The sequence below is a fragment of the Ambystoma mexicanum genome, chromosome 4p, assembly GCF_040938575.1.
Source record: "Ambystoma mexicanum isolate Mex_15411 chromosome 4p, UKY_AmexF1_1, whole genome shotgun sequence".
Taxonomy (NCBI): domain Eukaryota; kingdom Metazoa; phylum Chordata; class Amphibia; order Caudata; family Ambystomatidae; genus Ambystoma; species Ambystoma mexicanum.
The window spans coordinates 1009812310-1009836077 of NC_090927.1; the positions used below are offsets into that span (position 1 = coordinate 1009812310).

A 23768-nucleotide genomic window follows, 5' to 3' on the forward strand; every position below is an offset into this window, starting at 1 on the left:
ATAGCCTAGTCAGTTCGCATCCGCCCATTTCTGCCAGATTTTGTTCACTTTCCCAGGGCAACCTCTAGCCGTATATATGCGCTTCTCCATTGCCATACATATTTCAACATCTGACACCCACTGCCCAAAAAGTGGGGTATTCCCAGAGCCCCACAGCTTCGCTATGTTGCGTTTAATCAACGCCGTAGCCGAGGGGAGCAGCAGTTTCTCATAATGCGTGGTGTCCCCCTCTTCCCAGATACCGAATAATAATAGCTTTGGGTACAAGAGAACGTTGTTTTGGGAAAAACGTTCTTAGGTTTCTGTGTTAAGAAATACAAAGGGGCATTTGTATTCTGAAAGCACACACAAAAACCTACACCCCCACTCTAGTCCAATTACAATAAATCACACAAAAAGTAAAAAAAAAAACTACATTATTGACAGATCTCATATTTAGTAACCAAAAAGCATTTATTTTTGGTAGAATGTAATATCTTCATCACACCATATATGAAGCCTGCATTTGCCAAACATTGAAACGCAAACATGTAACCTCTTCACACATTACCTTTTGTCAATGAGCACATTTTCAAAACCCAAAGGCCATTTTTTGCCTTCTGCTGATTTACATTCTGGTATTTGTAGTCTCCCATTCAAGATATGTGAAAAAAGGCCACGATTGTACACGCTTTGCCTAACATATTTCTAGAAGGCTTTATATATTTGTGAGTGTACTTTACTATGGTTTGTGTACTTTTCAAGTCATCTTCAAAAGCCAAACACGGGGATGCAGAGGAGAAATGATGATAGGGCAAGTGAGTCATGAATATTTGACCAGGATGTGGCAAAACAGGCTGCAAACTTGGAGAGGTTATTTTCCCTCATTGCGACTATTTGTTGCCTTTCAGGACACAAGTAGAGGATACCAGTGGGTGGGCACACTTTTTTCCGGACGCCGGACGCTACCTGCCTGGGTGTTTTTGAGGTCGGCAGACTTACTGAAGTGTTTCGCTGCCGGGATTTCACCCAGGATGTCATGCTCCCAGTTCAGACACTTACCCACAAGATCACATAAAAGTGTCATCAAAGCACATGTTTCGTTTTGGAATTTTGTTTTCCATGGAATATTTCACTATAGAGTGTTGGTTTTAAATACTTTGCTTGCATACTTATTGGACAATCTCCCCTCTCAGGTTATTTTTCCGGTGTTGATTTTGTTTTTTAAAGGCAATTACTCTATGTCTTGTGTACTTTCTTCCAAGAGGTAAGGTCCATTGAACTAAAGTGTAGAGATGTTCCCTTACTGTTCCTATATACATAGGTGCCAGCTTTTGATTTTTGCTATGGCGGCAGAGGTTTCCACACCGAGTGAAGCAAGGGAAGCGTGCCCATCCCCAGGTCCAAACACCCCATTTTACAGCACATTTTGCAGCTGGAATAGGAGAAAAGCCGTATGATCTACAGGAAGGTAGAAACACATCTCAGCAACATTCTCCTAACATGTTCAATGCTCAGTTGATTTTGCAAATCGTGTCCCCCGCCAAATAGTTTTGGCCTGCTCACCCCCCTCCAATCAAGGTTCAGGGAGTACATTGATGGGGCTCCCTTCTCATTTGGAAGGGAGCAACACACAATTTGCAAGATGCATGCTAGCTAACACGTCACCAAGCCTGAACCTAGCAGGAGAGGAGTCTGAAATGCTGTCCCACAATGATTCAGCGGAGCACTGCACTCAATCCGGATATCTTTTTAATTTTTGGTTGCCCCGTGCAAATACTTTGCAGAATCTCCACAGAGGCAAAATTACACTCCTGGCCACTTTGTTGAAGGAGAACAGGTGCAACTGTGCCTCCTCCCCTACATACTCGGCTCCTATGTGTATATTACTAAACTCCAAACTTTTTTTATGACTTCAGACCTGTTAATTTTATTAACATTTGAAGACCTGCAACATTGCATACCCTCACTGGCCAAAGACCTCACAGGTAAATAGGCTCTATCTCACTATAACGCAATCATTCAGAATACGCAACCTGCCCTGCTGGCCCCAGGCCCAATACCTGCCCTGACACTCTTGGAACCTTCTTGGAGTTTACTTCTTTTCACAGTCAAAGCAATGATCTGTAGGTTCTGAAATAAAAGCATAGACAAAGACAAAGAAAATTGACCAAACATATGCACAAAAATAAAAACAATCGTGAAACTTCTGAAAAAACAGCAGATAACTTCAGTTAGCAAAACACAATCACAACATTTTTGCAATGCCGTTCAGTCAGATGGTGTTTTCATACCAAAATTTCGAAAAGACCTTTTGCAAACAATGTTTTAAACAATTATATGTGGGAAGAGATATGATATGATGTTTTATTTATATTGCGCTCGTACACAAGTGTTTCAGAGCGCGACCAAGCAAAGTGAGGGAACAAGGGAGAACAAAAAATAAAAACAACCATCTTACTAGGCCCAGTGACATTAAGAACGCGCAAGTGCATGGAAAAGGGGAAAGGGGGAAAGTGTGTGGAAGTGGGAGAAGTGGAAAGCGCAGAACAGAGGAGAGAAAAGTATAAGTTAAATAAATGAATAAATACAGGCAATGAAAAAGTGGTAGTGCAGCCAGCAAGTGGCAAGTGCAAGATTAGTCAGATAGGGTATATCTGACAAGTGCAGAGGAAGAGTGGGGGACTGTATGGGTACAGATACAGAACCCAGTGCAATGGGAGGCCTGGAGGCAGTGCAGGAGGGAGGCAGGGTGAGCAGGTAACTGGTCCCGAAGGACAGAGGGTGTCCAGGTGCACAGTGCCAAGAGAGCAACACAGGTCAGCAGGGGAGAAGAAGGGCGAAGGCGGAACCAAAGAGGAAGGTCTTGAGGTGCTTCTGGAACCGGAGACGGTTCTCCTCAAGTTTCAAGGTGGCTGGTAGGCTGTTCCGAAGGGAGGCCGCAGACGAAGACAGAGATCTGCCCCCAGCTCATTTCTTTGAAAAACGACTGACCCTGAGGGAGTTAGAGGTAGAGGAGCAAAGGGCTCGAGAGGGGAGGTATTTGTGGAGGGATAGTTGAAGGTATTTTGGACCCAGGCCCCAGAAAGCCTTGTGGACAATGCAGAGGGTTTTAAATGTAATCCTTGCATCCACTGGGAGCCAATGAAGTTAATTCACAGCTGGAGAGATACGATCCCAGGGCTTGAGGCCAAGGACAAGTCTTGCAGTCCTGTTCTGGATTAGTTGTAGAGGGCGGAGAGTGGAGGCAGGTAGATTTAGAAAGAGGCTGTTACAGTAGTCCAACCTGGAGAGAACCAGAGCTTGAGAGACAGTGAGCTTCTGAGGGAAGGAGAGGAAAGGCACAGTACCTCTGAGGAGGTGGAGTAAGAAATTTGACTTTTTAGAGACGTTAGAAATGTGTGCAGAGAAGGAAATTGTGGAGTCAAAGATGACCCCGAGGTTCTTGGCTTCGTAGGTGGGGGTAGGAGGAGGGCCAATGGAGGCCGGCCATAGAGTAAGGGGAAAGGATGGTGAAGGTGTACCGATGAGGAGGATCTCAGTCTTGTTGGCATTTAGACAAAGATCGTTGGCAGTACACCAATTTTGAATGGCAATTAGGCAATCGGAAATGAGGGAGGGAGAGGAGGTGGCCGAGGCAGCCTGAAAATGAGTTGAGTGTCATCAGCATAGCACTGGAAGTTTGAGCAGAAAATGGAAATGCAGTGGGCGAGAGCTGCCAGGTATTGGTTGAAAAACCAGGGCGAGAGGTTAGACCCCTGGGGAACACCACAGGTAGAGAGGGAGATCGATGAAAGGAATGACCCAAGTTGTACCTGGGAGGGTCGATCAGAGAGGAAAGAGGTCAGCCAGGCCAGAGCCTGATCAGTGATACCCAGGTTGTCACGGAGACGGTTGAGCAGGGTGGTGTGGTTGACCGTGTCGAAGGCAGAGGAGAGATCAAGTAGGATAAGGACAGAGGGAATGCTAGAGTCAAGGTTGGAGAGCAGATCTTCACAGATGTTCAGGAGAGCAGTTTCCATGTGTTCAAGTGCCTGAATTGCAGACAAGTCTCAAATCCCGGCTTCACCACTTTACCAAAGGGTGTGCACATGGGCAATTACTTTTATATCATGTGCCATATCTGCCAACATTAGAAGTCTGGGTATTCAGCACACACTGTCTGCTACTTCCGAAAATGTCTCACTCCTGACATTTTCCCATGGGCAAATATGAACATCACCAATTCATACACTGGAAGCCACCATGTATTTATCTCCTGCCCAACTCATGGCAACGTGATTTCGATTTTACTTCCCCTGATACCTTTGCGTATTAAATACTCATTCTGTGATTTCATTTTCTGTCATATCACTGATGTCACCAATCAAAAAAGGGGGCCCCCACATTTTATGCCACAAGGACCCGCAAATCCTAGGGCTGGCCCTGGAAAGGACGGTATACCATCCACTGGAATGTTGAAAGCCTAGCAGCCGGTTTTAATGCTCTGATTGCATTCCATAGATTACTGCATCTATAGGCCTTTGGAATCTGTCTCAGAACACAGCCCATTCAAATAACTGGCTATGAGCAGAGTTCGAAACGGGTGAAGGGAGGAAGAGGATGGTTGGGAGAGGGTGGAATGGAGGAGCAGAAAGTGGAGGGCAGCACCACTGTCAAATTCATGCATTGTCAGCATTGCTGACCTTGGAGCTGGCCGAAAAAAAACCCTAGTTATTGCCCTTACCCTCCTTATATCCCCTCACCCGTCCGATTGTTCAGGTGAGGGCCAGTAACCACTGTTATTGACTGGCTCTGCAGTCAATAATACTGATTCCTTAGACATAGAAGTAATGTACTGAAACAGCATAGTACCTCTTGTTTTGACACCGAAGAGGTAACTTCTTCAAACACACCATTGTGGCAAGCACAGAAAGACCATCTCTTACATTTAAAATTAAAATCTGCTTCAAATTTGATGAAAAATATCCGATCACTTGGGCCACATAAACCTTGGGTCACATGCATATGTGTGGATTTGTTCTTTGCATTCCTCATAAAGTTTACTGGGCTACATGTCTTTATATTGAGGTAATGTATAACGAATGACTATATATCGAATCTTTTATCTTGAAAACTCTTATAGTGAATGCATTCTTAAAGAAAAATGTTTGGGGGTCCCCCCCACACATCCCCATCACCCACCGCTAAAAACCCATCCCCACCGTTTCCAAAAAATATTTAACCCTTTACTCCACCCTAAATACATTCACTATAAAGGTTTTCAAGAAAAAAGATTCTAAATATGGGCATTCAGTATAAAGGATTCAATATAAACACTGTATACCCTTTACTGTTGATAAGTATGCCATAGAGGGGGAACCTCCAGCCATCTCAGTTCGACCTCTACTTATGACACCATACATCCCATGCCCACACTGTGCATGGCACTCATCCCTAGGGGAATCCAGACGTGGAGCCCTTGCTCACTTTTCTTAGAGAGGCACTGCTCCACCCTACTGATGTAGTCCAACCAGACCAAAACACGTGTTGGTTCTCTTGTTCAGAGGAAAATTGCCTAGCATTTTGGTGCTGGACTGCCCCAGGGCAGGACAAAGACTGATAAGTTTTGGATATTTATCCGCTGTGAAAGATAGTGAGCTAAAGAATCTAGGCAAGGCTCTCATAAACAGGACTAATGTCTGACAGAGAGACTCCCAGGAACCCCTCTTGTTAATTTGCATGCCACTCACCCCGACAGCCCTGGCATCAGTGCAGCTCTTCCTTTGTGCTGGACCTAATAAACCTCCCTGCACTACAATTAATTGAGCAAACACTTACTCCCTCTTTGCCCTGAAGAACAAAGACAAAATATGCACTAAACCACCGACAAATAGTAACAGAGAGGTCATTTCAAAACAGCACTTTAAGTACAAATCCACAGCAAAGTATCAGATCATGACAAAAAGCATCATAAAGATGGCTTTTGATGACAGGAAATATGTGCTTTATTTGCTTCATTTCATTGATTCAAATTCTGAATCTTAGCAATATATAAAATGATAGTAGTGGAGAAATATGAACACACGGAACAAAACCAGTATGTTTAATTAAATCACGCTCCTAACTGCCAAAATCCTGTGCCATGCTCAGGAGAGGCAAATGGATGCCAAGAGGCTGATTCACCAAGAAATCACCATGAGGAACTCTGACATACCCTTCACTCCAACCCGGAGAGGGCGACTTGATTCTCAAAGAATTTCCCGCCAGGAACTTTGCCTTACTCCTGACTATGCCAACATCACTTCCGGTAACTGATTTGTGAATCAAATAGTCCCCTCCAAGTTTAAATCGACCTCTAAATGTAGAAATAGAAACATATGTGTTACAAAAAACAGTGCACAACTACAATCAACGAACCACACACCCTAAAAGGCCCCCTTGGTTGCCTGTCTTTTTGGGCACATAAGAATGTATTACATAAGGATCTGTGGCTCGGACACTAAAAAGAATGGTCAGGTTTTCCTCATTTGTTCGGTCAGATGCTGGAGGAAAAAGCAACATTATCATGCAAGGACAAACAAATGTTTGCCAGCGAACAATCAGAGCATGGGCATTGCTGTGCTACATTACATGCACAACTTTTAGCATAATTTGAAGCCCATGCCTTATGCCATTTGTGTTAATTCTGCACAACACCAGTCTGAATCTCCGCAGCAGACTCAGCTCTTCATCAGTCTCAACAGGGCCGGCCTTGGGGCGGGGCCGCCTGGGAGACCGTCTGGGGTGTCATTTGCCCCCCGCCATGCTAGCTCGGGGGAGTCTTTCAAGGGCTTCCCCCAGCTGGCGCAGTCGGAGAATGCGCAGGAGGTGCCTTATTGAACCGAAATGCGACCCACTCTCGTGCCAGCACGAAAGCGGAGTGCATTTTATCACAATAGGTTGCATATGTCAAACCAGCATAGGGGACGCCTTTGAAAGACAGCCCCATGCTGGTTTGACACCGCAGCTCTATTGAAGCTATCAACTCCCCACTGCAGCACGGAGCCGGGAGTTAATCATTTAATTAAAGACAGCGCTGCTGCTAGTTTTGCCACAGCGCTCTTTTTAATTTGGCACCCCCCTAACTCCTGGGGCTCCAGGGGAGGGAAGTGGGTGCGCCAAATTTTGTTGATTCACCGCGGGCACTGGCAGTGCTAAGGCCTGCACTGCTTCTGAGGGTGATAAATTGAGCACCTTAAACCAGATAATAATAACACGCACTGTTACAGAGAAGCGATTGAACAAATACATATGTGGCCTGCCCACAATATCAGCGGCCAATGATGTATGCAACGGTTGCTGTCTCCAGCCCGCAGGCCTAAAGCGCGACACACATAAGAATGTCGCTCTGCGCTCATAGGCCGACGACGCACAGTGCTTTACACTTCGGCCTTGCGGGGCGGGAACCACAGCCTGGAGAGATGCACCGAAGGTAAAGAGATGGGGTGGTGGTATGCCGGTGGGGGAGTGGTAGGAGTGAAGGGTACAGCCTTCTGGAGCTCCAGTCTTATGTATGCAGCTTTGCCTATGGATGCTGATGGTTCTAAAGGCATGCTAAATAGTTGCTGTGTTTCATCCGAGGCGGAAATCTACTTTGGGGAAGTATGGACATAGTCAGTGGAGTTCATTGGCTAGGACCTCAGGCTGGGCTCCATATAAGATTCTGAAATGGGAGTTTTTCCCTCCCTATTTTTTAAAGATGGCAGTAACATTAATATTGGGGAGCAAAAGGGGAATTTTCATTCAAAATAAGGGTATTTTTGTCAAACCATATTTTCTCTGTATAACAGACCTAGTAGCTCATGCAAATTAAAAGCTGCATTTTACCATAAGATTCTTCTTCAGATCAGGCAGTAATAATGTTAGAGCTCCTTCCTGGGGCGCTCCTCTACTGGCATCTCTGATACAAACATATCCATGGAGCTATGTGTCTGTTGTTTCTTGTTCGGAGTATTTTCACTGCCTTTTTTTCTGAGAGTATTTGCCAATTTTAGGGGGGTAAAAGTGTCTGGTACACCCTTTATCTGCTGTCGCTTCCATCAGGTGTTTGCAAAGCTACACCAGTTAATTCTATTGCATCGGCACACTAACATTTCAGGGCCCAAATTATTATACTGATAATCAACTAAAATAGAAATGTATCCCCCAAACCATTGTCCATATGTCTTCATTTAAACAACCCACAGAACTAGTTACCACTTCCTGATAAAACCGCAAAGAGAAAGTACGACCTCTGCCACACCAAATCATGACAACATGAAATTAGAAAAGACCCAGGTCATGCAAAACGGCCAGATGGAGTATTTGAACGAATAATGATTTAAGCTGGGCTTCCAGTCTTCCTAATAATACAAGCCTTGTAATGGGATGAAAACGTGGGTGGGCACCTCATCCTGGACATAAAAAAGGCAACCTGTGACCTCCCAACTACTAACAGTCCATTGACTCCTATTTCATGCAAGGATAAACATCAAAGTCTCACGCTTTGTAATGCAATGTAGAATAATGCGTCATTTGTATAGCGCGTTTCACCATTTGTATGGTCAAAATGCACTGCAAGTTGCATGCCCTCAGGACACCGAAGTCCAAGGTATGGGAAAATCAAGGTGGTGCTAGCACGTGTGTATGCATTATAGCCAACGCGAGGATATAAGGGATGGCCAAGTCTCTCCTAGCCACCCATGTGTAGTTGGTACTAGTTTGTCCTCTACACCCCCCATTTTATGACCTCTACCTAACTCCAAAACAAGATCTACACATGCCTGCTGTCCAGGGGTGGACTACTCACTCGGTCATTCAGCCAAGGGCCGAGTCAGACTCATGCATGTGGGCCGTTTTATTTACAAGGAGCGTGGGTGCCGAGAAAATACACACCATATATATATGTGTTTTACTGTTATAAATATGTGCAGCACAACTTTTTCCTGGGCCGACTGACCTGTTCAGTTGCTTCAGACAGTGTCTGACGGGGCTGCCTGCCATCGCGTGCAGCTAGTCGGTGTGTTTATTGTTGTGTGGTGTAAAAGTAACTTGCACCTGGGCTGGCCTGGGTTACTGGCTGCCAGTGCTTGGTAACAAAATAACAGGCCCTGGCAGAGGCCGCCCCGCCCAGCCCTGTGATCTGCTGCCTCTCCTCTGCCCGGCCCCGCCACCTTGGCACCAACATCGTCACCCACCCAGGCTGCCTGCAGGGAAGCAAACATTTGGCATCATCATGGCACATGGCAGGCTCGGGTCAGACATTCGGTTACATTTCTTTGGGTCTAGTGCACCAGCCCGCTGCAGCAGGGTGTGGCTGCGAGCCAGCAGGCACCAGGAAAGTCCAGCTGGATGTGGATCTGTGTGACCACTAGTCTCTGCAGTGCACAGTGTTTGCAGCAGCAGGAGAGAGGGAGGCAGGCGGCAGTGCAAGCCGACAGACTACTTGAGGCCCGACTGACTCACGAGTCACTCACGTGACTAGCCCTGGCCCAGGTTAGTAGTAGTCAGTCTGAGGAGCCGAGGTCGGTCGGAGCACTACCACTGCGTGCGTTATGATATTATCACCCCTTCTCCTAACGTTGCAGATGCATCATGCATCCTGTTGTTTTGGGTGGTGAGTGACTGACTGTGAGCACCGGGCCGGCACCAGCCCAGTTCCCTTTCCCTGGTCGCTTACTCACTGTGGTCATTGCTGGTCAGGCCAGGGCATTTATTTCAGGGGGCGGAGGGAGCAGTGGTCTGGTGGAGCACAAGCAGCAGGCCCCAGGCCATTGCCAATGCTGTTCCCTGTGCCCTTTCACTGGTCTGGTCAGGGGCGCAGATCAGTGAGTTTGCGTCAACAACGCTTCTGGAGGAGGTGATCTATCTGATATGTGTGTGTACGCCAACACCACACATCCAGAGATGGAAGTGTAATATAAATCATTGGAATAAACGGTATGCCGGATGCCCGTACCACTAGTTTGTTTTCTTTTTCAGTGTACCTTTACTTTAGTTCAGGCCAGGCTCAAGAAATGCATCCTGGAAGTGGTGGGCACTTGCTGTGCTTTCTGCGCTTTCTATTTCTCCTGAACCAAAATATATAATCGGCTCAGGGCAGGGGGCTCAGTCAGGCGGAGGGACATCACATTCAAGCACTGGCAGTTTCCTAATTCTCGGCACAGGCAGACACACACACACACACAGCGTCCGTGGGTGGCTCTGCAGGTCATTACGGTGCTCAGGTTGCAATTCGCAAAAAAACCATTTATTTTATCAGTGGCAGCCTTTCATCTGCATGATGGAACATTTCCAACTCAAAGAGCTCTCAAAGCACCAGTTACCTTGCTGTGAAAGTTAAAGTGAGCAACACAAAGAACCCATTTAAAGATTTGTTTGTATACACGATGACTATTAACTTGACATGCACAAAAAAAAAGAAAGTTGCTTTATGTCACTAATCAAATGTTTTCAACATCAGATTCATGAATAACAATGAGTAGATGAGGCGTCCAGCAATTATTAATCTGCGGATGCATCAGGTCCAGTTCTCTGGGGAGAGTAACTTGTGGTTAGCCTGGGGTAGGTAGACAGATGGCAGAGTGGGGATTCAATGTTTATACTTCTGATGAAAAGGTAGGTTGAATTAGTGCATGGAAATGCAAGGCCAAAGATTAGATCTGTGCAGTTTTAGCTCTCTAGAAACGTAGCTCATTCACTCAGAGCCGAGTACACTTCACACAGTTGTGGGCTAGCACAGCCAGTGTGATGCACCCTTCCACCACTACTGCTGCCAGTGCCAGCTATGTGCTGAAGGATCTGAGAGTTGATGGCAATGTGAACTTTGCAGGTGTAGAGTTCCTGTCTATCGCCACTCAGCAAGTGGGTGTGCTTTACACTAAAATCCCCAAAACTGCAGGTGCATGCAGTTTACTGCAGATTTTACTCAATCCTGGGAACGAGACTGTAAATATGGAGCCAGAAAGTGCATTTATTTATTATTCTAATTATGTGCATTTTTGAAGTAGACTCCCTTAACAGAAGCATCATTGAGAAACAAATCTGCTGCTCTCATGATGCAGCTATCTGTGTGCCAGCAACAGAGCTTCACCGACCAAAAGGACCTGTTTAAAAAAATGCTCTTCAAGGTTCATGCATTCCCACCTGAATTCCTAAATGCGCTACGGAGAGACCTGATCGATGGATGGAAGAATGAATGGATAGATGGCATAGGTTGGTGTATATATCAATAGATCCATGGATGGATGGGCAGATGGGAGTTGAGCAAGCTGGAGGTTTGTAACAAAGAATCTCCATATCAGAGTTTATTACACAACTTATTTTATTGCATGTCTTAAATCACTGAAAGTACAGTGGGCTTAACTAGATTATCAGGTTGGCATTATCTTGCATTCTGGGACTTATAGTTTACTATTCAGGATGTGACAATTAAGGCCACAATATTATTTTGTCTTAACATGTTGCTATAAGGATTTACATATGTCATGATGTGGCTTGATTATACAATTTGTGTTTTTTGTAAATAAAAACATTATTACTTGAAATCCAAACTATTTGTACCCAGTCAAGCTTGGAAGGTATGTAGTCAAATTTGAAGAGTGACGCTTCACTGTTAAGCCAACGTTTGTGATCCTCTCACTCCATTCCCCTCCCCCTCCACCAGCTGTCCGGCCATCCCACTCCCTCCTTTTTGCATGCATCCAGAGGACCACTTATTTCTTTTTTCCACTTCCACCACTGCACACATCACAGTCCCCAGAATTGACCAGCATGTGCAATAACCCACTCCTTTTCATGCAAAGTATGTTTCGGATTGACTTGGGGTACCCAGTGGCACCAATGGAGAGGGGTAGATTCAGGGAGCGTGGGCCAGCCCAGGAACTCACATCCAGGACATGGGGTGCATCTGTGATTCTTCTGTAGGAGCGGGTGATGCCTGTGCAACATACACCCTAATTAATCAGATTTATGCAGCAGGTGTGTTCACCCACTGGATTATCTCACTTGTGCCTACTATCAAGTATAACCTGTTCTTGCAGGAGCTATGCCCTGCAAGTTCAGAGAGTTGTGGGGATGCCAGTGGTACCAGGTGGCACCAGCAAAGTAGGGTAAATGTGGGCAGTGTGTGCCAGGTACTCAAGTACAGCCTCCAAGATGTGAGATGCCTCTGTAGGGCAGGTCACACCTGATACCATAACATGCCTCCACCGATTTCTGCAGCAGGCGTAGTCACCCATTTGGTTATCTTACCAGTGTATTCAAAGTCATGAATTGACGCGATTCACAGATGATGGTTTGAAGATCACTTTTTTTAGGCGAGGGCCCGGCCACTCTTTTCTTAGGTGCCAGGGCCTATTTCTTGTCCCAGTCCAACCCTGCTCCTGCGCCTTCTTCTGAAGGCCTCCTTCTGTACTTTTGCCAACCTCCTTGACACCCCAGATGTACAAGCAAACACTGATTGGTCCCTGCCTATGAAACAACCTCTTGCAAATACTGAGGGATATCCAATCCCTCTTGCAACACACCACTTGTGACCGCCCTTTGCATCTCTCAGTAAACCCGTACTTGGAGCTCCTGTCTTATGATATGATATGAAATGGCATTTGTAACGCGCCTATACACAAGTGTTTCAAGGCGCGACGAGGCGGGGGGGGACAAGGGGAGAACAGACAACAATCCTTCTAGGACAGGTGTCATTCAGATTGCGCAAGTCCAAGGGTAGGGGGACTGGGAAAAGTGCAAGGGGAAGGGGAGAGGGGAAGTGCAGTACATGGTTAGTAGAATACAAGATAAGTAATAGGGCCAGCTGGTGGCAAGTGCAAGGAGAGTGCAGTACATGGTTAGTAGAATACAAATTAAATAATAGGGCCAGCTGGTGGCAAGTGCAAGGTAAGTGCCGGGAGAAGGGGCTGTAGGATACAGAGACAGTCCCGTAGTGCAGGTAGGCAGTGCAGGGAAGAGTGGCAGGGCCAAGGACCGAGATCGGTGAGTGGCTAGTTGCAGATTCAGTGATTTTAGCAGGGGAGAGAGGAAGAGAAAGCAGAGGCAAAGAGGAAGGTTTTGAGGTGCTTCCGGAACCGGAGATGGTTCTCCTCAAGTTTCAGGGAGGCAGGAAGGCTGTTCCAGAGGGAGGCCCTGCTGCGGAGGAACACATGGCAACACACGCCTGAGATTCCATCCGCCTTGGCATACTATCCGACATGCTGCTCTAGCACTACTGTACGACCGGGGAGACTAGTATCCTCCTCTCTGGTTTGCAAGAAATGTCCTCATAAAATATAATGCCTGAAAAATGGTAAAACCACTAAACTTCTACTGCAATGCAACATGATGTTTCCTCACTAGTTATCATTCGGGGTAACTTTAATCTACCACCACCAAACAAGCACCCCACAGACAGTTAAACCTGTTGCTGCATCAGCATTGTTTCCCCACAGTGTGATATCTAGCTCCCCATGCTGTCGGAGTGCCAACAGGCCACTAGATTCACTGTGGGAATTCTCTAGGTCCATAAACAGAATTATGTTTATGGATTGCCAGGCATCCCTTTTCTCATACATATTGGGCTAACATTTACAATGTTATTGGACATAACCATGACATGATGCCCTAGCGTGAACGAGCGCTTAACAAGTTACCTTAACATAACATAACATAACAAACGCAGGCACCAGCACTGGCGTTTTAACACCTTTGTGAACTCCCTGTGGTCTTCCATTGATCTAAGAGGTGACGCCAGAATGTTCAAATATTTTAGGAAATGTAAAATTAGTATTTCCTGCGTGACAAATCTGCTTGACTGTGGTGATGTGTCTGATGATCTCAAGTTGTTTGTCAGGTAATAGTTGTAATATTGGCAAAGGTAGGCAATGCCTCAATTCCAAATGGCTCTGTGATCAAACTGAATGGCCAAAATGGCTCTTGCACAATCTGAATGGCAAAAGGCCTAGTAAGAACGTGTGTCTTGTCCTCCCTCTGTCTCCACCCCCATGTCTTGTCACGCCTAGAAACACTTGGGTACAGGTACATTATAAATCAAATCATATCATATCAAGGCTTAATATTTTAACTTCTATTCTCTGAGCCCCTGGAGACAGTGGAGAGTGTTCAGAATAGGTGTGGTGTGGTCAGTCACTTTCAGGCCCATGATAATTCTGACTGTGTTATTCTGGACGAGTTGGAGCTGGACTGTCTATTTAGACATGATCAGTCTAAGTACGTGGAGTTGGATGTTGGATTTTGCTAACCGAGACATGCAGGGTAGCTTGGAGTCTAGGATCATCCGAAGATGTATACAGTATGGGCGGGGAACCTTCTGTTTCAGTTCAGGTAACTGGGACAGGTAGTGGGGGGCTGTTTACCTTTTTATTTATTGGATATTTATAATGCAGCTATACACAATGGCCCTCATTACGACCCTGGCGGAGGTCCATGGTGCAATTTGCACCATGGACCATGGCGCAGAGCTGCCAACACCGCCATGGGGGTTGGCGGACTTACCGCCCCATTCCGAGGTTGGCGGGGCGGTAAGTCCCCAATCCCCATTTACCCTTCCCCATTCCCATTTTTGCCCCGTAGGGTATAATGGGAGTGGGGAAGGCGTTAATTACGCCACCGTAAATTACGGTGGCGTAATTAACAACAAGTCCCGTAGCGCCATGGATTTTTCCGCCTGCAAAAAGCAGGCGTAAAAATCTCCATGGCGCTACGGAATGTCGTAGTCTGGCAGAGAGGTACGCCATGCATTACGCTGGCGTAAACCCCTCTCCGCCAGGGTCGTAATGAGGGCCAATGTGTTTCAAGGTGCAACAAGACTAGAGGGGGGGGCAGGGATGACAACAACTAAAACTGTCCTACTACACCTTGTGACATTCAGATTGTACAAGTGCAGTAACAAGAAGTGCTGGAAGGGAGGACGAGCCATTGGTTTAAGAGAGTGAGAGGGTGCCAGCGGAGGCAAGGTGGAGAGAGCCAGGGAATGCAGAGTGTGCAGGGGAAGAAAGGTCCATGTGCTAAGTGCGAGGAACGGGTCTGGAAGAGCCTAAGGGGTTTGGCCCAGACAGGAAAGTGCAGGGGGAGGGAGTCCGGAAGGGCAAGGGCAGGTTGAGGGGCGGGGGTCACGGAAGACCAAGTGCAGGGGTATACTGGTTGAGGAGGGCCTGGTGCCCTTTAAGAGTCTGAAGGGACCAGGCAGCCAGTCAAGAGGCAGAGGGGGACCACTAGCAGGGGAGGGGGAGAAGGAAGGAGGAAGAGAAAAAGACGGTCTTAAGAAGCTTCTGGAACGTAAGGAGATCCGACGCAAGTCTGAGAGGGGCCGGGAGGCCATTCTAGAGGGAGGCACATGCAGAAGAGAGAGATCTACCCCCACTCTCTACTAGAACAAGCATCTGATCTGCAAAGAGTTGGAGCTAAAATACCTCTAGCAGGGAGGTACTTACGGAGAAAGAGTTCGATGTAGCGGGGTCTCAGGCCCCAGAAAGCCTTGTGGGTGATGCAGAGGGTCTTGAACTTGACGCTTGCAGCAACCGGGAGCTGGTGTAGAGATTTTAGGGCTGGAGAGATGTGGTACCTGGGCTTCAGGCCAAGGATAAGTCTTGCAGTCCTATTCTGGATTAGTTGAAGGGGGCGAAGGGAGGAGTTAGCTAGACTGAGGAAGAGGATGTTGCAGTAGTCCAGCACGGAGAGGACTAGAGCTCTGGAGACATTGAGGTGGGTGAGGGGAGGAGGACCATGGAGGGCGGCGAGAGTGTAGGAGGGACGGAGGGAGCTGGGGTCTCAAGGAGAAGGAACTCAGTCTTACTGGCAGTAAGGCAGAGATTAAAACAAGAGACCAAGACTATTGAGTCTTCGGTGTGGGCCGCACACCCTTTACCCACTTTGGGTTCAGCAATTTTTTTGAGTAAATCAATAGATTTTCATTCAGGTGTAGTTGTATTAAGATCCTTTATTTTTCTCAAATATTCATTTCATTAGAAATTTCCGAAATTATAGAATTGTAGCTTAACCATTTAGGCTAATGCAGGTGCTGCGGCAAACACAAATTCAACCCTATTTGGCTAATGCATTTCGGATTATAAATCCTTCTTCAGAGCCGGGTTATGAAGTTATGACTAATTCATAAACACAAAAACATATGTTGTATATTCAAATGTTCACATCAATTTCATGCATTAACATTGTGTGTAATACATTTGGTCAATTCAAAATATGCAGGGCGCCCACAGTTACATACACACAATCAACAGATAAGAAAAACATAAAAAAGAAAAAGAAAGTCTCATCAGTGCATTTGTTATGGCGGATCGTAATTCCCATTTATCATAACACATGTAGATCAACTTAATTTATTCTGCCCAGTGCGAATATTATCCTTCAGTACATTATGTCACCTCTAGATTCTTTGTGTTTATTCTATGCTGTACACTTAACGTTGTACCACATGCTTGTATCGTTACATAACATGCTCGTGGTTATGACCATGTCTATCGCTATGTTTTCTTTTGTGTTTTAAACCGTGTCCATGTTTACCTACTGGCTTAGTCCGTGCAGTTTGTTCAGTGTGAAAATCAACATTATATGTGCTGCCCTTAAATAGTTCCTTAAATAAAATTGTGAATAGTTACAGTAGAAGTGTGCACCCTAAGGAGGCCACTGACCTGTTTGCCGTTGTGTACTCTGTCAGTACGGAGATTCGAAATCTCGTAATTTTCACTCTAAGATAATCATAAGTGCAGATCGTATTAGCAACATACTAATGAGCTTATTGTTGTGAATAGCGATTGCTGATCGCTGTTCGTTCGAAATCTCTTACCTTTCGGGAGCGTCCGAACGTTCTTTCTCGCGCGCCGGTAGCAAATGATACCCGGGATTCCAAGCGTTGCTATGTCAACACTAGGTACCAATATGGCTGCATGCAGTTACGCGTGTCAGCCATCTTGGTAGGGGCATTTTTATTCCAATGTTAATATTGTTGTCACTCGTCGTGTGTATCAATTATAAATGTGCATGTATACATATTTCTGTTGTCAGCATCTTAGAGAGGGCTAAAGCAGTAATGACTAGAGGGTTGATAATAAGTTTTCAAAATGCTTGAGCGAGTGCAAGCATTTGCATAATCAATGGATAAATTGGCAGAGCAGATAAAATATCGTAAATCAATCAATGATGTTGCTTACCTAAAAACAGTGTGAGCAAAAGTCAACACGGTGCAAGTGAGCTATAAAATTCTTAAGACATACGCAAGGGAATTACCAATCAAGCCACTTGTTAAAGAACCTAGTACTATTATTTGTATCTTCATGATGCTGATGTCTAGACATTTCGATCAAGTGTGACTTAAAGTGGTTATGTGAATATAACTTTTCCGAAGATTACTTTTCACGTCATCATATTGTAATGGTAGAACAAAGTCAAAAACACATTGAATTTATAAAAAACAATTAAGATCCAATTCTTCATTGAGACCTTTCGAGCACAGTGCCTCTAATCGGTCTATCCAGTAGGCTTCTTTCTGTTGTCTTCTTTTTTTGGTGTCCACTTAGGAGCCTTGTGTTTCTATAATTTCCAAAACCTGAAACTTGACTTGTGCGATACTGTGTTTCTTGTCATTAAAGTGTCTTGCAACTGCTGAGTTTGTATTATGGTTGCGTATGCATGACTTGTGCTCGTTCATTCGAATTAAACATTTTCTGCCCGTTTCACCTACGTAGTACAGCCCACATGGGCATTGTATGCAGTAAATGCAATTCTCTGTGTTGCACTTGGCATAACATTTAATTGTGATCTTTTCACCGGTGTATGGGTGGGGAGCCACTCCTCCTTTAATGATGTTGTTGCAGTTGCTGCAATTCAAGCAAGGAAAAGTTCCTGTTTTTTGGGATTATTCTTCTTCTTTACTATGTCTCTGGTGTCCACTAACATATCTCTCAAGTTGCTGGATCTTTGATAGGCAAAGGTAGGGGCATCTGAACAGAGATTTTTGGTTTTTTCGTCATTTTTCAGTATTGTCCAATGCTTGTTGATGCATCTTTTGATCTGCATGCTCTATGATGAGAATTTTGACAAATATACGAGAGTTGGTGACTGTTTCTTGTCCTTAGGTGTAAGTGTACTTTTTCTGGTTTTTGCATCCACCTTATCCTTTGCTGTTTGTAAATCTTCGTTAGGGTATCCCCTTTCTTTCAATCTTTCTTTCAATTTTTCCAACTCTTGTTCACATTCTTGATGGTCACTGATGATCCTTTTCAAGCGTAACATCTGTCCATAAGGTAGATTCTTCAAGGTGTTCTGAGGGTGAAAACTCATACGGTGTAATAAATTGTTTCTGTCAGTTGGTTTAGTAAAAAGAGAGGTTGTAATCTGATTGTTGTGTACATTTACTTTTACGTCAAGGTAATGTATGCCAGGAGTGCCAATTTCTGAGGTGAGTTGGATACGTGGGTCTATATTGTTGATATAGACCATGAATTCGTTAAGTGACTCCTTTGTTCCTTGCCAAATGCCAAAAATGTCGTCGATGTATCGTACCCATTTTATCAGTTGTTTTTTCCATTCGGGTTTCTGTAATATGTGTGTGGTCTCAAATCTGTACATGAATGCGTTGGCGTACGCAGGTGCCATCGTTGCGCCCATAGCAGTTCCTGAAGTTTGTAGATAGAAATCCTTTTTGTATTCGAAGTAAGAGTTCATTGATATGAATGTCAGTAAGGTGAGGATGAATTCTTTTACTGCGCCTCTTTCTCCTTCCTGTAAGAGTATCCACTCTACTGCTTCTTGCCCCAAATCATGGGGAATGCTTGTGTATAAATTGGTTACGTCGACGGTGAAGAGGATATCTTGTTCCGTTAGGCGTATTTCTTCCAAGATATTTAAAAAGTGAGTGCTGTCTTTTACATAAGTAGGTGTTTTTTGTATCAGTGGCTGAAGAAAATAATCAATGTAGGTTCCTAATGGTTGTAGAATGCTGCCAGTGGCGGCCACTATTGGTCTCCCGGGTGGGCTGTTGAGGCTTTTACGAATTTTTGGCAAGAGGTAAAAATGTGGAGTTTTAGGATTCGAGTTGAGTAGATATGCCTTGGTTTTCTTCAATATCATTTCTCTTTCTTCTGCTTTGTCGAGCAAATCTTCTAAATGTTTTCGTATTTCTACGATTGGATTGTGATCTATTTTAGAATAGACATTGTGGTTGTCAAGTTGTCTTTTGTATTCCTTCTCGTAATCTTCTGTATTTTGTAGCACTAAAGCTCCACCTTTGTCTGCTGGTCTTATAGTTATTGCGTCGTCTGAATATAAGTTCTGAATTATAGACATCTCTCCTCTGTTCAGATTTCTGTTTCTATTGATTTACTCAACAAAATTGCTGAACCCAAAGTGGGTAAAGGGTGTGCGGCCCACACCGAAGACTCAATAGTCTTGGTCTCTTCTTTTAGTTCACTTTTAGTGCCCTACACAGTGGCACTTGATAGTGGGCTGCACCCTACTAATGAACTCTTAATTGGAAGTACAGACGCATTAAACTATTACATATTGATAAAAGCAATAGCTGTGCACTCTCGCCCTCTTTTTGTAGTAAGGCAGAGCAGTGCTCCATGCCTGAAAAGCAGACAAACAGTCAGGAATGAGAGAGGAAGAGGAGGAGGCAAAGGAGGAGCTTGAAGGAGAGATGCATGTCATCTGCATAACACTGGAAGTTAGGAGAGAAGGCTGAGAACAAATGGGCTAGACAGGCAATGTAGATGTTGAAAGGCCAAGGCGAGAGGATAGAGCGTTGGGGGACACCACAGGTGGAGAATGAGATGGAGGAGAGAAAAGGGAGGAAGGTCAACCAGTCCAGAGCCAGGTCCTTGACACCAAGGGTATCACAGAGCCGATTTATAAGGGTGGCATGATTGACCATTTCAAAGGCAGAGGAAATGTCAAGAAGGATGAGAACGGAAGGAGAGTTTGTATCAAGATTAGAGAGCAAGTCTTCACGGGTGTTCAGGCATGCAGTTTCCGTGCCTCTGGTAGCTCTGAAGCCAGACTGGTGGTTGTGGAGACAACCAACAGATTCAGTGTGGTGACAAGCTGGCAAATGGCCAGCTACTCCAAGAGTTTGCCCAGGAAAGGGGTAATGGAGATAGGGTGGTAGTTAGCCAGACAGGAAGGGTCGCGAGAAGGCTTTTTGAGGAGAGGGTGCACAAGGTAGTGCTTGAGCAGTAGCAGGAAGGAGCACTGAAGCAATTGCTTAAAACGGCCAATACTGGAGAAAAGGAGACATTGTTGTCCTTGATAGTTCTGGAGGAGCATGGGAGCACCTTTTTGAATGAGACCTTCATAGAGCTGACTTGTCTAGAAAGCTCATCAGGTGATATGGGAGTGCAAGAGGAGAGTAGGAGGGAAGGGAGAGGGAGCAAAGGGAGGCCTAAGAAAGGGTGAGCGAGAAGGGAGTGGTGTAGAGGAGAAGAAGGGCAGGATGTCTTGGGTTTTAGAAATGAGGTGAGAGGCCACTGTAGTGCAGCGGGCCAGAGAAGGCAGAGGGGAAAAGGAGACTGCAGTAGGATTGGCAAGCTCCTTGCAGATTTTGAAAAGTTCAGCCTTGTTGTTAGTGGCCCCAGAGATGCAGGGTTGGATATAGGCCCTCTTCTTCAAGCAAATGGAAAATCGGTATTGTCTATGGAGCAGGCTGCAGGCCGGTTTGTCAGAGGATGTACTCAAAGCCTGTCACTTCCGCTCAGCTGCTCTGCACTTGCGTTTCAGAGAGGCCAGTTCGGAGTCATTGCACTTGGAGGCAGGCTTCATGCGAATCCTCATGACAGGGGCAAGGATGTCCAGAGTGTTGGAGATGGAGTGTTGAAGGCTAGCAAGGGCTGTGTCAGAGTGAGAGTTAGTGTTGGAGGGAGAATGAAGGTGGTGGGAAAAAGTAGCAACTGACACTCGCTTCATAGGTCGAATGATGGAGGAGACTGGCAGTGTGGGTGGGGGCTTAGCCGGGAGACCTAGGAGGTCCAGGTGAGAGGACAGCAGAGCATTATCAGACCAGGAGAGGAGAGTAGTGAGTGGGTTGGAGATGGGGATGTCTGCAGAGGTGAGAGCATCCAAGGTGTGTCTGGGTGAGTGTGTTTGACCAGAGGGAAGAATGGAGAGGGAAAGATAGTCACAGAGGTTGCAGAAGGGTCCAGAGGCCGCATCAGGGGAGTCAAGATGAATATTAAACTCTAAGATGAAAAGCTTGGAGGTGGAGGCCAGGAGACAAGAGGTGAGGTCAGACCACTCAGGGAGGAAGACAGAGACTGGGCCAGGGGGCTTGTGGATGGTGGTCAGAGTCAGCAAGAGATTAGGAGAGACACCAAGCCTGCAGACAAGGCATTTGATGGAGGAGTAGGACTGAGTTGGAATGATAGCAGCAGGGACCATTTAGGGAAGATCAGGGCCACTCTGCCCCTGGACCGGTTAGGCGTGGGTTTAGAGAGGATCTTGTAGCCCTCTGGGAGGAGAGCGTCAAAACCTGTGACAGAGCTGCCTGTGAATCACATCTCATTGAACGCGAGGACATCCAGGTCGAGGTCTTCAAGATGATGGTAGACGTCGGAGGAGTGTTTGACGGCAGAGCGAGAGTTGAGGGTAGCTAAGTGGAGCTGGTTGCCACTTTTGAAGGTCTTCCGATGAGGGGCACAGGAGTGTGGTACACCCGTCGGTGGTGGTAGAGGGACCACAGGGGTGAAAGGAGGTGGAGTGGCAGCAGAAGGGAGGGCGTTCATGAGAGACGGAAGATGTCTATCAAGAAGGAGGAGGTTGGGCTGAGAGCCCTGGACCAGGACAGTGCCATTCAGGTAGACATCAATGATGGTCCTCGAGGAAAGGAAGCATGCAAAGAGTACTCCCCAATGGGTGCCACCATTAATGGAAGAGGACAAGAAAGGGGAGAGTACTGAGACCATATGGGGAATCCAAAAAGTCCGGAAAGGGAACGAGAAAGAGGATGCCATTAACAGTCTGCCTGGAAGAAGCGTTGACACAGCTGTCAGTGATGGCCGGCCTGAATTGGAGACCAGGAGATCCTTCTTGAATGATTTACTTCCAGACTTTGCTCTTGACATAGGATAGGTGATAGAAAAGAAGTTAGAGAAAACAGGGGAGATTGAAATCACCATGGAGAGAGAGCACGGCATGAGGGAGGTTTTGACCACGTTGGGGCCACTTAGGGAAAGAATTGACAGTATTTATTCCAATTGTCGCAATACAGTGGCAAGGTTTTCAATTCCAAGATCCAAATACACCACCATCCCGTCCTCGGAGAGGGTGCGCTTATGCAGCTATTTCTTGGGTTGCCAGCGTAAAAGACATGGCAGACTTTCTCACAAGCTCACTCAAAATTATGAAATATGAGAGGAGGGCAGATTGGGACAGAGACATGCTATGGACAAATGATACAGAAGAACTGTATATAGACTCAGTGCTGCCCACATCCAGACCCAGGCATATATGGGCCAGGTATCAACAGTATCTATTGGAGAAGGCTGAAGCGGCAAGATCGGAATCAGATCAGGAATAAGGGAGTGCGGTACAATGTCTGCAGTTCTGTTAAATGTACATGTATTTGCTCTGCTTGTGTGCGCCGATAAATAAAGGTTAAAAAAAAGAAAGAAAGCAGTGTGCACAGTTAACAGCAACAATAGCGATTGTAAATGGTTAATTTAAAAATGCGTTGCTGAATACCGTCCGATTGACCTTTAGGGGGCCTTTAAGACTGGGTATCTGCAGGGTAATGCATGTTTGTGGAATGTTAAAAGGCTCACAGTACAACCAGCTGAACGCGCATAGCTTTGCTTGACGTGAAATACTGCCAATCCCCTATTGTGGTCCTAGCTATGGAAATAAATCTGTCAGAGAAAGCCATGAAATATTTAAAAACATATCTTGCTAATGCAAAACAATCGTTAGGGGGGCATGAATCATGGACCGTAGATGAGCTGGCATCCCAAAATGGGTCTTGAGTAGACATATAACTGTTAAAGGGCATTTAGAATTCCCAAGCGTGTTGTAATGAGTCTAGAGGCTTTTTTTCCGAGTTGAGGAAGTACACGGCTTAACACTCGAGCGCCCATCTTGCTAGGAGCAAGGACACAGGACCCAAGCCGGACCCTTTAAAATCAACAAAGCCTATAGTTTGGGGGTTGGAAATATTATTTGTGCATTGTATAGAAGTAGTAGCTGAGAGAAAAGGAGGCATGAGTAGTTCCATATATTTGATATGTATCAATTAGTAGAGGTATGAGAGCTTTTCAGAAATGTTGTTTTAATTTTTTCGTTCTTTTACTTGTATGTGTTTTGTCTGATATCTATTTAATTGGAAATAAGGGCAAGCCCTGTGATTATCTGGACAGGCCCTCTGATCCTCCCAGATCATAGATACAGCATCTTAGAAGACCAAGCCAAGTAATTTTAAAACAGCTAGCCCTCACGTGCCGTCCCTCACAAGCAGCACTCCACACTATTCTCTTCCAATACCAGCTCATGACCATTCTCACAGGATTCCCATTCCCAGGTGCACCCTGATTCAGCAGATACCCACCTAGAGGGCAAAGTGTTCCTGCTTCCCGGGTGCTAACTTTGTGTACCCTCACCCAAGCACCGCCGCATACATCAGTGTCCCTTTTACAACTCGCTACCTCTCCCAGATCTCTGAGACGGGTGACACCCCTCTGACCGGTGGGTGGTACGCTCTATAGATGCCATTCCCGCCCTCCGTGTGGTATGCACTCATCATATTTTGCTGCCTACTCGCATTTAGCCCGCCGCCGTGTGCA

At 45.8% G+C, this 23768-nt stretch overlaps 1 long non-coding RNA gene across 2 annotated transcripts in view; it reads right to left on the reverse strand.

The window, feature by feature from the left end:
* LOC138453595 (uncharacterized) overlaps positions 1 to 23768 on the reverse strand; it is a 767559-nt gene that overhangs the window by 174009 nt on the left and 569782 nt on the right. Inside the window, exon 4 of one of the 2 annotated variants that reach the window (XR_011260475.1) lies at positions 2041 to 2112. The exons of the other annotated variant lie outside the window; for it this stretch is intronic. This is a non-coding gene — a long non-coding RNA (uncharacterized lncRNA). Of the gene's footprint in view, positions 1 to 2040; positions 2113 to 23768 lie in introns of those variants that run through there. 2 annotated transcript variants of the gene reach the window in all.